Source organism: Megachile rotundata, chromosome 5 (genome assembly GCF_050947335.1).
Source record: "Megachile rotundata isolate GNS110a chromosome 5, iyMegRotu1, whole genome shotgun sequence".
NCBI lineage: Eukaryota > Metazoa > Arthropoda > Insecta > Hymenoptera > Megachilidae > Megachile > Megachile rotundata.
This window is the reverse complement of record NC_134987.1, coordinates 8,439,038-8,456,665: the sequence shown is the minus strand read 5'-3', so window position 1 is coordinate 8,456,665 and position 17,628 is coordinate 8,439,038. Positions and strand designations below refer to the sequence as shown.

Sequence of the window (17,628 nt, the reverse complement as noted above, 5' to 3'; positions counted from 1 at the left end):
GATCGTGCATTTATGTTTTAGCCTTTTATTTTCCGTCTCTTGACTTACCAAGATAAATTTCTTAATTATACCGCCGGTATTCCGGTCGTAACAGGGGAACATTGTACTTGACCAACACATTCTACGCATGGAAGTACACCATAGGGTATGGGGTAAATGGTGTAGGTATATACTCATTGGCGTAGCTAGATTTTTGGTAGCCGACTATTTTCAAATCTTTCATATTCTCAAATGATCGAGTGAATAACTGAATAAATGACAAAATGACAATGTGGTCAGGTGGCCAGTTAGACAAATAACAAAATGGTCAAGTGATCAAATGTTGAAATGATCAAATGGACACATTGTCAGATGTTGAAATAATCAAATGGACACATCATCAAATGGTTAAATTATCAAATGACTACATGTCAAAATAATCAAATGACCAAATGGTCAAATTATCAAGTGGTCAAATGATCAAATGACCAAATGACCAAATGACCAAATGTCCAAATGAGCAAGCGTCTAAATGACCAAATTATCGAATCACTAAGTTGCCAATGCTCCAAATTTCAAGCTTCGAAATGCCTGGACTTCCAAATTCCCAAATCCCCAAGTCATCAACTTTCCAAATGCCTAAACTTCCAAATTCCCAAATCCTTAAGTCATCAACCTTCCAAATGCCTAAACTTCCAAATTCCCAAATCCCCAAGTCATCAACCTTCCAAATGCCTAAACTTCCAAATTCCCAAATCCTTAAGTTATCAACCTTCCAAATGCTTAAACTTCCAACTTCCCAAATCCCCAACTTATCAACCTTCCAAATCCCCAAATTCCAAACATTCAATTTCAAAATATCCTACCTCTTCACATTCCAAGGTATCAAATCCCTAAACATCCAAACACCACCACTCACAAATCTATAAATTGTAAACTTTGAAAATCCCTCTAAGTCCTCCTGATTCACCCCATGATCTACCTATCACATGATCTACCTACCAAACGTTAAGTCGTAGCTTGCCCCATAATCCACGTAAATTCACCCCAAGCCCTTACGCCAATGCAACCACCATATATTTTTTTCGACCTAACCAGAGTTGTACATAGTTTCCATGGGGAGCAGCCGTTCCGTTTCCTCATACCGTGCATACGTGCCTAACGAGCAACTCGGTATAATGCACATAACGCCATTATAATAAACATCGTACTCGCTCATTCACGCTGAGAGAGCGTAAGCTCGCGGGCGTGTTAGTGCACGCACAGGATACGTTCACGCCGTCAGTGTATTTTCTTTTGCTCGAATGCACTGAACCGAGGAGATGCATACCATTCCTTGTGAAATTTATGCTGAACAGTATTTTTCGTCGAGGACGAGACAGCTCGAGCCTGTACGCGCCAACGAACCTCTTGCTCGCGAAGGTTTCTACAGAATATAATGTGGTATTTCTCTTTTTTTTCTCTCCCTTTATGACTTCAAGGTTTTCTTAATAAAGTTCAGAAAGAGAAGAATTTAACGCTTTGCTATTCTGACCGGAGGTGTCTGTTAACGTTGCCTGCTAACGACAGCTTAATTGAAGATTGCAACTATGAATTTCATTCGGTGAGAGGAGAGAAATTACAATGCAGACGATTGAAAGATTTTAGTCGGAAATTGATCCTTTGTATCTTTCGTTATGGACTTCATAAGTACCCTTATTCATTTAACTCTTTTGAAAGTTACTATCTTAGAGATTTTTAAATTTACAAATATTTCTCAAGGTCTGATGATGTTAAAAATCACGAATCACATGTGGAAGTGTTGGAAGTTACATGTAAGTTTGAACTTTCTTTCCCAAATCAGAAACTGAAATATATACCCTCTGTGGATACTTCCTCTAATTATATTGCACAAACACGAGCACCGTACCCCAACTTGTGTGTACTAATAAATTACCTAGCTATTTTGTCCCATGTTGATACCCTCCTAATTACCTGAAAAATAACCTAACCTCGATATTATCGGAAAAATCAATGTACATACGTTAACGATCACTTATTGTCTTCGTACGATTAATAAACGCTTAATAACCGTGCTTATTACACGTCATTACCGTAACAATGGGATAACCGAGTAAATCAAGCCATCGTAATTACTACACAAAGCAGGCTACGTTATGAAAGATTCATGAATATGCACGGAACGATGCATAGAAATGTTCCCATGGTTATCCGTAATGTCCGATTCAATCGATGATAATGACCATAAGAGAAACACGAAGTTCAACGTACAAAGCCACGAAAACACATTACTTGGGAATCTTGGGTTACACGATCAACAATGGTGAAAAGAGTGAGAATCGAATTTTCAATTCTACCATGGAAATTATTATTTCCGATCATATTCGATAAAGAGGATAATGAACTGGTCGGAGAAACTGGTCTTCCTGGCTAGTATAGTTCTTAAGTACTTTCTGATACTTTCTTGTTTCTGGTAAGTTAGCAGTTGGGTGTAGATTGTCGTACTATCTTGGTGATACTGGTTCACATATCGTGAGTGCTTTAAAAATTTGTTGGATTATAAAATTTCAATTTTTTAAACTTTTTAATCATTTGATACTTGTATGCTTATTACTCCGTGAATCCAAACTCTTAAATTCACAAATTTCTAAATCCCTAAATTTTCAGACTCCACCATCTCTAAATCCCCAAATCCTCAAATTCCACCTATTCTAATTCCCTAACTCGTCAAATTCCTCCATTTCTAAATCCCCGAATCCCCAAATCCTCAAATCTTCAAATTCCTCCAATTCTAATTTTTCAACTCATCAAATTCCTCCACTTCTAAATCCCCAAATCCCCAAATCCCCAAATCTTCAAATTCCTCCAATTCTAATTCCCTAACTCGTCAATTTCCTCCACTTCTAAATCCCCGAATCCCCAAATCCCCAAATCTTCAAATTCCTCCAATTCTAATTCCCCAACTCGATAAATTCCTCCACTTCTAAATTCCGAATCCCCAAATCCCCAAATCCTCAAATTCCACCTATTCTAATTCCCCAACTCGTCAAATTCCTCCACTTCTAAATCCCGAATCCCCAAATCTCCAAATCCTCAAATTGCACCTATTCTAATTTCCCAACTCGTCAAATTCCTCCACTTCTAAATCCCCGAATCCCTAAATCCCCAAATCTTCAAATTCCTACAATTCTAAATCCCCGAATCCCTAAACGCCCAAACCCCCAAATCTCTCCTCTTCTAAATCCCTAAATCCTCAAAATCCCTCCTCTCCTTAATCCCCAATTCCTCAAATTCTCAAGTCCCCCAAATCTCCAACTCCCCAAATCCCCAAATATTCCCTAGAACCAATCGTCATCCTCGACAAAATAGAATGTGACAAATGTATGTTGGTTCAAAAAGATTATAAAATTAAAAGGTATCGTTATTTATCGTTCGTGCAAAAACGACCCGTTCAACATTGATGGGATCGGACCGATGTTCCCTTGGTCTCATTACAGATACCATCGATCAATCGATATGGAACGATCACGCGAAACAAGAAATGTCTTCGTCTACGGTTTTCCCGATCAACGAAGAACGATGCTGGTTCGTTGATCTGAATCCGTACGGGCGGATATGATTCATACGTTTCAATTATTCAAGTGGTCGATACAACATTCTCGATACGGATAAAACCTGTTCGCTCGAAAATAAATGCGTTTCGTTCATAGTACACGTGACGTAACTTTATGTTAATTATTAATGAATTCCTTTTTTCTTTCGGCGATTGATTCTTTTTAACGAGACTAAATACGTGAATATCATTCATCCGTGAATCCAATTTGCTGCTGGATTAGATTTATTTTCAGCTGGACCAATTTCGAATGAAAGGTATCGTGGAATTAAGAATGAAAAATTTGTACGGGTGATTCATGAATTTCCATAGCGGTTACCTGTTGGAATTAAACAGGTTTCGAATAACCTTCTTGCAAATCGAAAATTTTCTGTTGATTATACCTGACAAATACCCGGTACATACACGACTGCAAACTTTGACATTTGAAGTTTTGATTGTAAATGAAATTATAGATTCCCAGCGAATGACGTCGAAAACTGGTGAAGAAAGGTACACTTGAATCGAAGGGTTAACAGGTATCGCCCGATGCCATAAAAACGAAGCAACAGGTCTTACAAAAAGAAAATTTCAAATAAAACTCGCGTCTTATGAAACAACTTCCAGGCGCCACCTTCGCTGTTCAAACTTGACCTTCTCCTCAACATTAGAATTAGGATACTTTTTATTGTGGCGTGACGTAAGTCTTTGCGTAATCGGTGTAACATGTGTTAATACAAATTACATAATCTTTTAATACACTCGGGCCTTAAGTAGCGTTTAATCCTTTCGCTTCTTTTTTCTTGCCGATATATTCGCGTCGCAAACAAATCATATTCACTATTAGTTTCTGTATGATCATTTATAAATAAGCAGTATAATTTGTTTGTTTTAATTCATAATTATTTTGTATATTTACTGGGTTGACCAGGGTGGACAACTTTGTTTCTACATTCATAAATATTTTAATTAAAAAATTTCCAAATTTGTATATCTAAAAGCTTGAAATCTCAACTGATCAGACTCCCATAAGTAACGTCAGCATGCTTCAATTTTATAGCATCGAATAAATTTCAGCTACCCTAAATAATGTCTACAAAATTGACGGATGTGGTAAGCCTGCATAAGTACGTCCATCGTCCGTAATTTCAGTGTTAATCTTTTTTCAAATTTCTATACGTAAATTCGCTCGTGTAATCTTACCTAGATTCTCCCGTTCTCCGAATCCTCCGCCTCCGGCTTCGCACAGGTGCACCTGCAACACAAATAAGCTTCGGATGATAGTGTTCCACCTGCACGGGTTCGATTCTATCCGGATAACAGGAATCGAAGGTAAAGTCCGGATACGCAAAAAGTATCGCATTCAGATGCGATGAACGCTGACCAACATGTTCAGATAGTTCAAACCGCTACGGTCCAAAACACGAAATTGTATGTTGTTTTCCGCAACATTGAATTCCCCCGCAGTAATCTACCGGGAACATTTTTAAGAATGGCACACTGCTGCACGTTAGGCAAAAACAGTGTTCCGTACATGGTTATTAACGCGGTCGATACCGTATGGGTCACTGATGACCTCGGACAACCATCTTTAATTATGGAAAGAGAAGGTTTCTTTTGTGACGTATAAACTTGCAGTTTTATACAGTATAATTATATAAACTTAAATAGACATGATGTACATGAAAGTATATGAACTTAGATATGACTTGTGTGAATATGTATGAACTTAGACACGTGTGACTTATATGAAAGTACATAAACATTTGATCGATATTTTGATTACATTGATGAATTCTCTCAGACACATGATTTCACATGACTGATGTCAAAGTATCCCTCCCCTGAAGCTGATAAGATATTGATATGTTATACGAAATCACATGCTCTCACACATGTGCATATACCAATGCTAACTTAAAATCGGATCACAATTTAGCATTGTTGCAACAATGTAGAACAACATAATTTCACGCTACACGATATTAATGTGTACCTTCGAGATAAGAGCATATTGCCACCGTGTCACGCGAAATCACGTGCTATCACAAGACACACGAATGTATGTTCCGTTCGGTTGAATTCAGGTCACAATTTACGATAGCCACATTGTAACAATGTAGAATCACGCAATTTCGCGTGACCTGGTGTAAAAGCATCTCTATCTTGAAAATAAAAACACATCGGTAGCGTGTCACACGAAATCACGTGCTACCACAAGCAACACATATGTACATTCCGATCGATTAAATTCGGATCACAATTTACGACAGCCTCGTTGTAACAATGTAGAACCACGTAATTTCGCGTGACGCGATATTAATGTGATCCTACCTCGGAGGTAAAAACACCGTGTCACGTGAAATCGCGTGATGTCACAAACAACATGTACATTCCGATATTCGGCTGGCAATTTATGATAATCTGGTTGTAACAATGTAGAGCCATGTAATTTCGCGTGTCACGATATTAATGTCTCCGCCGCGAAGGTAAAAACACATAGGCATAGTGTCACGCGAAATCACGCGCTATCACAAACAATGCGCGATTGTATTCGGGTAGCAATTTATGATAGTCTCGTCGCAACAATGTGGAATCACGTAATTTCACGTGACGCGATATTAATGTGTTCCTACCTTTACGCGCGCGTTGCACACCATCCTGAAGCGGAGAAGCGCGTCGCGTCGCGTCGCGCCGAGCGAGTTTAACGAATCTGAAACAGAGAGAGGAAAAGAGAGAGAGAGAAGGAGAAAGAAAGAGAGAAGAAGCGGGCGTCTCGGCCGAGTATTCCAGGTTAATTTTACCGAGCCCTAAGGAGCGCATGCGAAGGACCGGCGAAGGATAACGCTAGCGGGGCTCATCGGTTGGACGCTGCTCCAAGCGAACGAAGGACGCCCGCATTCCACGCCGCAACCTGGTATAATACGAGGAATTGGCCGAACAGAACAGGAGAGGAACAGAGAGGCGAGGAACGAGCTTTTTCTGTGCCAGACGAAGAGAACGAACTCTCGAGCAAGATGGAAAGAAAGAGGAAGACGAAGTAGAACGTGGAAGCGAGAGAGACGCGTCCTTATAAAAAGAGAAGGAAGCAGAAACGTAGTAAGAAGAGGGTTGTTGCGAGAAGAGTTGCGTCTGCATCATCCTTCTCGCCTACTCTTCGTCTGCTTTCCCTTCGTCATACAGTAGACTCACTCTTATCCGTTTCCGCTTTAATCACTCTCCGCTTTATCCGGACACTGGACACATTTTCGTCGGGACGCCCAGCGGGAAAGCAATTGACACGTTCCGTGTTAACTACGTAGCTTATTTGATGCTTTACGAGATTTGTTATGAAATTTCAATCGGGAAGGGGGTCGCAACTAGAAGTTTGACTTGATTAGTGTATCTCCATTTTTGCAACTTATTCGTTGCCGATTTTAGGAGTGAAGTCAGACCCACTTTGATGATATAAAACTACCACAAAGTAACATTTATGACATGTCGATGTGAAGCTTAAAATTCAGAGGACACAAGATACTTCGTTAATATTTTCAGTATAAAATTGCTGGTGGCTAATGACAGGTGTTGAAGATCTTAGAGCGTCATAGATTTTGAGATATCAAATGAATAATTTAAAGACGTGGAATGACCAACATAAAAGTACCATAAAACTCTTATCAGAGCTCAATGAAAATGCTTGCATAAACATTTCATTAATATTTAGACTGTACCGGTTGCCAAACAGAGCAAGGATTGACTTCAAAGCACCTGAAGTCTAATTTCATATAAAATCACCTCAGTATTGAATTAATCTGAAACTTTACATTTATCTAAAACAACTATATAAATCTTTCCTTACCGTTCTTAACATAAAACTGCCGATTATTTATAACCACTTAACTGTCGTTTATAAAAACATAATGGGAAGCGAACAGGTTAAGAGACAAGTCTACTTATAATCACCCTCCACTTCTCTATCACCTTCATTTGTTTCATTTTCTCTTTTGCATTTTCTCTTTTGTGTTCATCGTTAGCTTCTCTTTTGTACCTGTTTTTCATTTTATTTGCTTCGAGTCCTTCTGCTGTATCTCTTCTTCTTTACCGTCTTCCCTTCTCGTTCTTCGTCCTGTTGCTTCGAGGCTGTGCGCTCGGCTGAACCGCGTGCCTGCAGCGGAAGTAAACCACCGTGCACACACGCTGCTATCTCGACTCGAGCATTCTATATACGCTATATACATTGGCGTAACTAGTATTTTTCTCTGAGAACACTCTCTTATATCGCCACGCATCAAATCGCCAGACATAGCTACACGGTGGACCGCTATGTGATCACATGGTATCATACGTTCTATTACTACGCGTTGTAGATTGCCATATGTCATATTGTCACGCGTTGTATTGCCGCATGTTGCAGATCACGTATTGTATCACTACGCGTTATATTGCCACAAGTTATAAATTACCACGCATTGCTCCACCATGCGTCGTACTGCCACATATTACAGACCACAACATATTATATCGCTACGCGTTACATTACCACATGTTATAAATTTTTACGCATTATATCATCACGCATTGTATTGCCACGTGTTACCTTACCAGAATGTATAACGCTATACATATAAGTCCAGAAATGTGCAACCTTGAAAAATTAAAAAATTGTAGCTGTCAGTGGTTTAAGGGATGGAAATAAGTTGGTAGCAAGTTACGCCAATGGCTGTATAGAAGCTCAAAGCGGCGGCGCTGTTCGTTGGTACGCGCGTAACTGGGATTCCTCGTTTTGCGAGCAGGCAGCTGCAACTGGCAGCCGCACTGGAGTAGGTTATCGTCGTCCTGGCTTTCACCACTTTGCCGGCCACGACGGCTTCGCGCCGACAGAGTCACGATGACAAGAGAAACGGATGGTTACGCGGCCTACCCTTTACTCTTGATTGTACGTGATTTCGGATCAGATAAGGGGCGTGGAATTTCGATGCCCGCAAGGATTTTCACGCGATACACGCGTCTCGTTTAAGCGGAATTGTTACGCGACCGCTTTATATACTCGAGTAGATCACGCGCTATGTAACAGGGTGTGTTCGGCAAATATTTTCTTTCCGATTATCTTTGACTTCGCTTTTCGTTGCACCATCGTTTACAATTTTTCAATGTTACGTTCTTTTATGATCATAAATGTTTCCGATTTTATTCGAAGAGATATAATATTGCAAACATTTTCGGATACCATGTAATGTTTAAAGGAGTACAAAATTTGTTCTAACCTATATTATATTTTTACTGTTCAACATAATACGTTAATACTAGTATAGGATACTTAACCAAAGGAAGGTATATGCAGACAATTTTTTTAAGATATCGTTAAATATTTTACACTTGCTTCGAAATTAATCTCCATTCAAAAGCAGTATAGAACTAAACAGAATGCAATTAACTCGAATCCTTACAGTGGTAGATGAAAAATTCAAGAGTTTAAACGGCGTCTTTCAGTGCCTATTATGCACATTCCATTGTGAGAATCGAAAATATAAAATTAATAACCGAGATCGTAAGGGATGGAAGGCAATGGGATAAAGAAAAGCTATCGTAAAGTCTATGGAATAAACGTCGAATGGAAGGTAGAGGCGTGTACGTCGTATTATTCGTAGCTGTCCAGTTAGGCAGAGGAGTCCCCTGATGGGATTATAATGTGAATATAATGGCAAGCTTCCGCACTACGCAACCCTTTCATCTCCCACTCCTGCGATATGCCTTAACCTTCCTTCGAAAACCCTTCTGAGTTGCTTGGAAGTTTAATCGACTATTTGGACGATTTTCTGGACCTTAAGCCACCACACTTTTTGTACGCTTTGTGAATATAATAGATACATACGGAAACACTATATTATCTTCTTTCGTGTACTTATAACACATATCTTTTTTAATGAATCAAATCTACGTACGCTAATTTAGGAAGGTATATGATGTTTTATGACGAGATTTAATTTTTTATTGTTTGGATGAAATGCAGTGGGTAATGTGGGAAAAGGGTCATATAACGAGAGAGTCGCATAAGTCGCTAGTTTTCGAAGTTATTGATTTTTGAGTTTGAAAGTGTAGGGTTTGAAGATTTAGGGAAACATTTGAAAATTGTAGGAATTTAAATTATTTAAAAATCTTTATTCAAGAAGTCCAAAAATATGCAAACTTGAAAACGCAGTTACATTGCACCCTCACGTAAGCGAATACCACACATAGTATCTAGTAATAACAAATATATTTGCATGCGATTAAAACTGTCTAAACAAATAAAAGGAGAAAAAGATCCAATCGGAATACTCGAAATCGCTACGGCGCTATCAGTCGTATCTAAGCACGCAACATGCCGGACATATTTTCGATCGACGTAATCAAACTGGAAGTAAAACGCGCGATTGCTATCGTTCGTAGAAAAATATTCGAGACGGTAGAATGAAAACTCGTTGATTACGCAATTTCTCTGGTGTTCGATACGACGATCACCTGCGGCAGCTCTCGGATACTTCCTCCTCCTTTTTTTTGCTTCTTCTTCTCTTTCTTTTACATCGATCGAAACTCATGACGCAATCCGAAACACGTATTTATTGGTATTTGTAATATGTCGTATGGTGGCGAAGAATTTTAAATCGCAAATTACGAGCCATATTAAGTAATGGGTCCCCTGCAATCGTGTTTTACGCTCGGCCAAAGAAACCGAAAGAGTCACGTTTTTCTCCGATAAATTACTCTGAACTTGACACATCGAATCCAACGTGTATCGCGCTTAATTACATTCCGAGAGTCGTGTTCGTTTGCGTGCGATCCTACTACACCTGACTGCATTACTATATTTAACTCTCTTTACCATATATGATAATTAAACGATCTGTCGGTAGATGTATTTTATCGTTAGAAATCATAATAAACATCGTAATAACGTGAGCTATATATCGCTGCGCGAGTTATTCTTCAAAATGGTATGAGTTTTAAGAAACGAAAAAGCCAACCCTCGGGAAATACCAAGGCTTTACGAGTGAAATAGAGAATCTATTAAATGATAGTCATATACTTTGGTATAATGTACATAAGTGATACCGTTGATAAATGGAGGCATAAATGTGCTTAACAACACGTATACATCGCTTACGGACAGGTTCTTGGTATCTATAGAAATGTCTATTACGGTTCATTTCGAATGAACGATCCATAATTTTAAATACCTAAGTTTGAAAATGTCGATATTTTAATAAACTTAAAATTTCAAACTTGAAACCCTAAAGTCGAGGTCCCAAGTCCTTGTAACCCAAGATTGGAAGTTTGAAATTTTAAACTCCCAAACACCACAAACCCAAACTTCTGAAGTTTCAAAATAGTCCCAAAGTCCCAAAACTTAATATTCTAATGTCGAAAAGTCTAAAATTCCGAAATGCCCAAACCACCACGTGCAAATTACCTAAAGATTCCAAAAGAGTTCAAAGAGTCTCATTAAAAATTTAATAAAAATCTGTACTATAAAAATAGTCCAGTGAATAGAAACCTATTGAAACAACGAAACTCTTCTGTCGCCTCTTATCCTTATCCATTTTACTCACGCGAGACATTCGACGTACGTATGTATAATCTTCCTCGTGTTACTTTTTTTTACCGCTTCCTGCTTATAATTCAAGGATCAACGCGCACGCCCTGGACATCTTCGTTCCCGATGGAATAAGTTACGACGTCATGCAACGTTCGACGCTTCGACGTTCGCACAATGGCACGATAAATCAGCGTCAAACGTATGGTTCATTTTGTTCGTCAATTTGTTGGATACCACCGTTCACCACTCGCTTAGTAGATTCCGAACTTTACGTTGTTCGCGCGCATTCATAAGCATCGCGATTCTCTAACGGCGCGACATTTACCGTCATCGTATAGATTCAAGTAGGCCTTCGTGCTTACACGCACGATTCATCGTGTCACACTCGGTAACCAGTTACGTATGTACGTATACAGCGGTCCTCAAAAGATTATGTACACTTGCTATCGCTGAAATATCTAGGAGCTTATTGTACGTGTATGGGAATGTCTTCCAGAAGATGGACATGAAAAAATCATTTGATAAGAATAATCTGATTTACTAATCCTGTCTCAATCTAACATAAACACAATAACCTTAACCTTACCTAACTTTGATCCAGTTATGTTAATCTGACCTAACCTTAACACAATAACGTTAATGTAACCTAACCTTAATACAATAACTTTAATATGACCTAACCTTAATACAATAACGTTAATATTACCTAACCCTACGTGAATGTCGTTGACCTAACCTAATATTAAGACAATAACGTTAATATGACCTAACTTTAGTACAGTAACTTTAATATGACCTAACCTTAATACAATAACATTATTATTACCTAACCCTAAGTGAATGTCGTTGACCCAATCTAACATGAAGATAATAACGTTAATATAACCTAACCTTAATACAATAACGTTAACATCACCTAACCTTAAGTAAATGTCTTAACCTAACGTTAAGACAATAACGTTAATTAAACCTAACCTTAACAAAATAATATTGGTCTAACCTAACCTTACCACAATAACCTAACTTAAAGTTTAGATTGATCCCTAATAGCGTATATCCTTTTTGAGACAATCTGTATACTGTTTGAATGTGTACACCTTGCTGTCCGTGCATAGGGGTGCATTCTCTGCCCGCGATGCACCGTAATGCAGAAAACGCTGATTTATCATTGCGACATAACAAGCGCGTGTGTATGTGCGTTTCCTTCTCTCTATTTACAAACACGAGCAACGTTATACCTCGCCTCGCCGTAACTCCTGTTTCATTCAACTCCTACGGGACTGGTTGTTGGGAAATAGTTCAAAAAGCGCGTCAGATAGTCACCGATAAAGTTGTAGTAACGCAGCGGCCGGAGAGATTAATTATTAAGATCCGTGCAGAATCTATTTGTATCATAGACACATACCTAAATAATTGACACGATCAATTCGAACGATTGCGTGTTCCGATTCATTGATTCCGATAAGTTCAGTTAAAAAATTTATCATGACACTTATAACAGATAACGAATACGGAAAAGTTATAAAATTTGAAAGAAGTTTTTTCTGAATATTTTACTCGTTCAATGAAAGAATGTTGTAACAGAAGTTTGTTATCCGAGAAACAACACTGCACTATCATTTAATACAATAACTAGAACGTACATTCTCATGAATCATGCAAAACGTTTACGTATCCAGCATTTAATAATACGGACTCGCTCGTAACCACGAGAAGTTGAGCATAGCAAGTATTCCAGTGACTGGAACACAGGTATCCAAATTGCACGGTTAACCAAATGGTAGAGAGTGCACTTTTTTTAGGGACATTTACGAGTCCTTTCCTAGCGGCACAAACTGATCGAATAGCACAGAGCCGAGAGTGAGTGGCCTCATTCCAAGCAATTCCATTCCATTCCATACCGTAGCGGACCATTCGGTTCGATCACGCCACAGAAGTACATAAGACATTATGTAAGAGCAGTTTCCGAAGAATTTTGTGTACCAATCGAGCCATTTGCCACACGGACGTATCCGAGATACCAGAAAAACGATCGACGGACGACTCGTTTATATTCAAGAAGCTGTTCCACTTGCGTATAACGGTAGGAAAATGTTATTGTAGGAGAATACGAAACGGTTCATTCAACAGAATGATTCATAATTCTTGAAATTTATGCGGGGCCGTTCTAAATTTCGCTTAAATAAATATCCTCAATTTTTATTAATAACTCTTTTCTGAATAAGTCAATACCTCTTTGTGAATTTCCGGAAGGTCTTTTAATTCACAAATTACAATTTCACAGAAATAAAACTACAGAAATTGAACGCAGATAACCAACAGTCTCGTGATCCTAATTATCCATCACTATCTCGTGTCACAACTCGCGTCTGTAAAAGCCATAAGTATTCGTTGATTTAAAGGGAATAGTAAATACCAGCAACAAATCAGCGGTTCGTTTGCAGGCAACGCATGCAGGCATTCCATACATCGCATTCCCAATGGAGCGGTGAACCACGTGAATACGTGATACCGAAACACAAAAGTGTGAAAGCAAGTTACTTCATCCATTTTCCTCTAAAAGGTATGCAACAATAAGCCATATAACGAACAACATCGGCCGCGTCATCGGGAATTTAGTACGGCGACGAGTTAACTTTAGCAAGCATAAATGGACTGGCATAATCTACACCGGCGATAATCCACATCGACCTGCAGGTATACTCCGAGCCTAATGCACCTCGGGCTCGTACGTTTCAAAGCAGATGGTAGCCATTCATCGTTAAAGGCCTGCACGACGTATTCGCGTATCAAACTACTCTCCTAGAGCTTTCGCGGGAATACGAATTTTATCGTTGCAATTAACATAACGCGTCTAGATACACGCATTCCGAAGATGCAATACCTCAGTTACTCGGCGTAACGCACATCTAATAGCAAAATTAACGAACACAGCGTAAGTGCGTCTTAATTACTCGGATCCTGCGATACCGCGGATATTAAAGGCCTGACATGAACGGTCGTTCGAATTTATGTTTCACTCGGGAAACGTTTACCGGACAGTTTCCAAGGAAATTGTAATGAAGCGATAAGATCTTATTATATGTCCGTTAACTCGATCCTTTGCTCGACATATCTCCCGACTTGATGTCTTTGTACAGGACATTTTTGCTTATGTGTTTGTCGATATTTATTGATCAATTATCGATGTTGGACGTGAAGGTATATAATGGTATTACAAGTATTTTGTGCGTTTCACTGAGATATCTAATTTTACTCCGATATGACTGCTATTTTACATCTGTAGACTTAAGAGATACAAGTTCGGCCCCAGATTACGCGAATAGAAGGAATGAAGCTTTTCTTCTAATGTATCATATATGGAAGTTACGAAGAACATGACATCGATATGACATAAACGTTGCAATAATGCAGCAGAAAATCTATGTTATAAAAGGGAGAACATATGTGCTAAAGGAGACATATGTACCTAATTTGTTATGTGCTTTCTATGAGTCCCTATAAGTTCATGCTCAAAGTACTTGACGAAGTTCACGAAGATAGTGGAGAACAAGTGAATTATCCTTTTTGATCGCGGTGACGTCAATCCGATACGAAATAACTACAAAAACCATGGAATCAACCCTGTGCCCTATTAAGGTAACTTTTTCGTAGGGGGCTTCAAAGAAGCAGCCTGGCCAAATGATCGGAGCGAGCAAAGTTGAAATTACCGATCTAAACGAATCCTTGGAATTTCGTGGTTGCATGGACGTGCGTCGATTGGCGTCTCGCGGGCGTCGAGAGGAGAACAGAAGAGAGTCGAATTAAATCGCCGCGGCAGGGCTACATCCTGGGGATCGTAATTATACGGCGGGTCCATCCGACTATTTTTGGGCCGCACGGCCCCGGGCGAGGCGTCGTTAGTTTGATAGTTCCCGGATACGGCAGCCATACGGTTAACGTGTATAACGACGTTCGTGCCATTCGAGTTTAATAACAGAGATGCGAGGGCATGAACAAAAAAAATGAGCCAGACGACAGCGCGACGCCGGCCGAAGCCACAGGCACGCAGGTCAATCTGACCCGGACCGCCGAAAATTCCTACGAGACCCTAAAGGTCGTGTACTACCCTCCGGATATCGCCGCAGGCGTTCCCTGCTCTCTTGAATTTGGACACTTCAGAATTTCCTGTACTCATAGGTATTCTGAGTTATTCTATATACACGTGCACCCATATCTCTAGGTGTTCAGATATTTTTAGATATGCATAGCTTTCGAGACATCTAGATTCATAGTTATTCTTAGGTTTTTCTTTATAGACATTTTTTAGATACCTCGATATTACCATGTTGTGCTATATCCATAGATTCATCTCTAGATATCTAAATTCCTATGTATTCACATTCATAGATGAGCAAATGAGTACGTTCTTAAATCCTTTCCCCAAATTCGTACATTCATAAAAATGTAGAAATTAAAATATTTAGAAAGTTCAAAGTTTGAAATCCGAATGAAGAAACAGAACTCGTTAGTACACACTACAGCACTCAACTCGTAAGTCACTGCTCTACATCATGATGTTTTACTAAGCCATTAACATTCCAAAGCCTTATCGACATTCCGGTAAAGTTAAAAGCTACTAACCGAAAATAAAATCCATAAAGAAGCAGCACGATAGGCAACCGAGAACGATCTCGCTAAACGGTTGCACTATCGATTTTTACTATTATTAGTGTTAGTATTTACCAATAGCAATAAAAGAATCGAAGCTACAGAAGCGTCGTGAAATGGTTGTGTAAACATCCACGGAATATTCTTATAAGTGGTAGCGCAGTGTAAACATCCATTACATCCCACGAACAAGTTAATCAACGACGGTCAAACCCGAGACTGTATAAACAAAAGGATAGATGTATTCCCTTAACGCGTAAGGAACGCTAATTACCAAGCAATAGCGCCAATAAGGTATGGGGCGAGGTTGCCTTCGATAAATGATGGAACAAAAGGCGTAGGGGACGCCATAAAGCTTGATCCACGCCTAGGAAGCTGGAATGCGTGAAGATAACTTAAAGTCGAGAAGGTAATGCACGCATACTTGTGAACGTCGAATACACTACCCTACAAAAGTACATGCACATTCTTAACGACATGCACGTTCATTCGAAATCAAAGATTCGGTGCGGTTAACTTCAGTAATTATTTCAGCTCCTCTCAAAACAATACATTACTCTAGATATTATTTTCAAAGAAAGACAGCTCTAATTATTATAATAAATTCACAGTGGACAAATCTGCAAACATACTCCACAACATCGAGAACACGTTTCATCCCTAACGAGCACATTTTATCACGAACACGCTCACAGCGTGAGAGGGTCAAACGGGCACTTTACAAAGCACCGAAAAATATTCGAAACGGTGAAATACTTTTGACTGGTAGTGTAAGTCCGCGTAATGGCCAGGACGCGGTGTGGCTGTCGTGTAAAGTATAAAGGAGTTATGCTCGATTATGCTTCGCCGGGCGTATAAGTGGCGCGTGTGCGCGTACATTACCAGGGAAAGGCTGTATGCGTGGGTGTTGCACTCGCGTGCACGTGCGCGCACACATGCGCGAGTGCTAAGTAGACACCGATAAATTGTTAGATAGATATAGCGTATCGTGCCGTTGGACGGGGCAAGATAATCACACCTTCAAGCATACTGCACCACCGTGTTAATTAGACCATAGACGTCTGGCTCGGTGTAAATGCACACATTAATCGGTTAGCTAAGGAAAAAGATGTTTAGAACAAAATGTGACTTATCCGATCCTCATGGATCTTTGGACGTACAATTAATACCCGAGGTTACATTTATAAATCGGTTTAATCGATTCTCATGTACAACTAATAGCCACATGATTCAAAGTAATTAATTTCCTGTTATTTTAATTTGAAACAATATTGTCCTATTTACTCTGTAAAATTAAACTCTGAAATTTCCATTGGCAAAAATAACAGCACAGTTTAAAATAAAGTTCTTAACAACATTTGTATATCGCAAATCTCTCGAAACTGCAAATAAAAAACTCGATAATATTTTCCTAGTATCGGTAATAACACAGAGTGCTAACTCGTTTAATATTCAATTGACGCAATAGATGTTTCCATTACCGTACTTCTTAACAAACGGTTTTTTTAATTTTCCGAGAAGCACGATGAGTAAACTCATCAATCTCCGTGTTTCCCCACTCGAAGCGTATCAAGAGATCAATCAGAATTTCAATTAGGAGGCATAAACGGTTTCAAGAACGAGCATCGGAATGCAGCGTGGTTCGAGCAGCCTCGAACTAGCGGAATCGTTCGATTTTTCGAACAATAGGTCAGATCGAAGCCATCGCTACGGGACACGTTATCTCACAGTCCGTGACGGATGACACAATGGAGTACATTGACACTACGTGCCACGCTATCTGGCAGTACCTCGTACCTGTACGCGTATATACCCGGAGAGGAATCAACGTGTGCGCGCAATTCTTGTACAC

At 39.4% G+C, this 17,628-nt stretch overlaps 1 protein-coding gene across 3 annotated transcripts in view; it reads right to left on the bottom strand.

Annotated features, from left to right (window-relative positions):
• LOC100881941 (protein expanded) overlaps positions 1 to 17,628 on the bottom strand; it is a 95,683-nt gene that overhangs the window by 66,829 nt on the left and 11,226 nt on the right. For 2 of the 3 annotated variants that reach the window (XM_012291347.2, XM_076531898.1), the window contains exon 2: positions 4,775 to 4,826. The exons of the other annotated variant lie outside the window; for it this stretch is intronic. The gene's annotated coding sequence lies outside the window, so the exon portion shown is untranslated. The remainder of the gene's footprint in view (positions 1 to 4,774; positions 4,827 to 17,628) is intronic. 3 annotated transcript variants of the gene reach the window in all.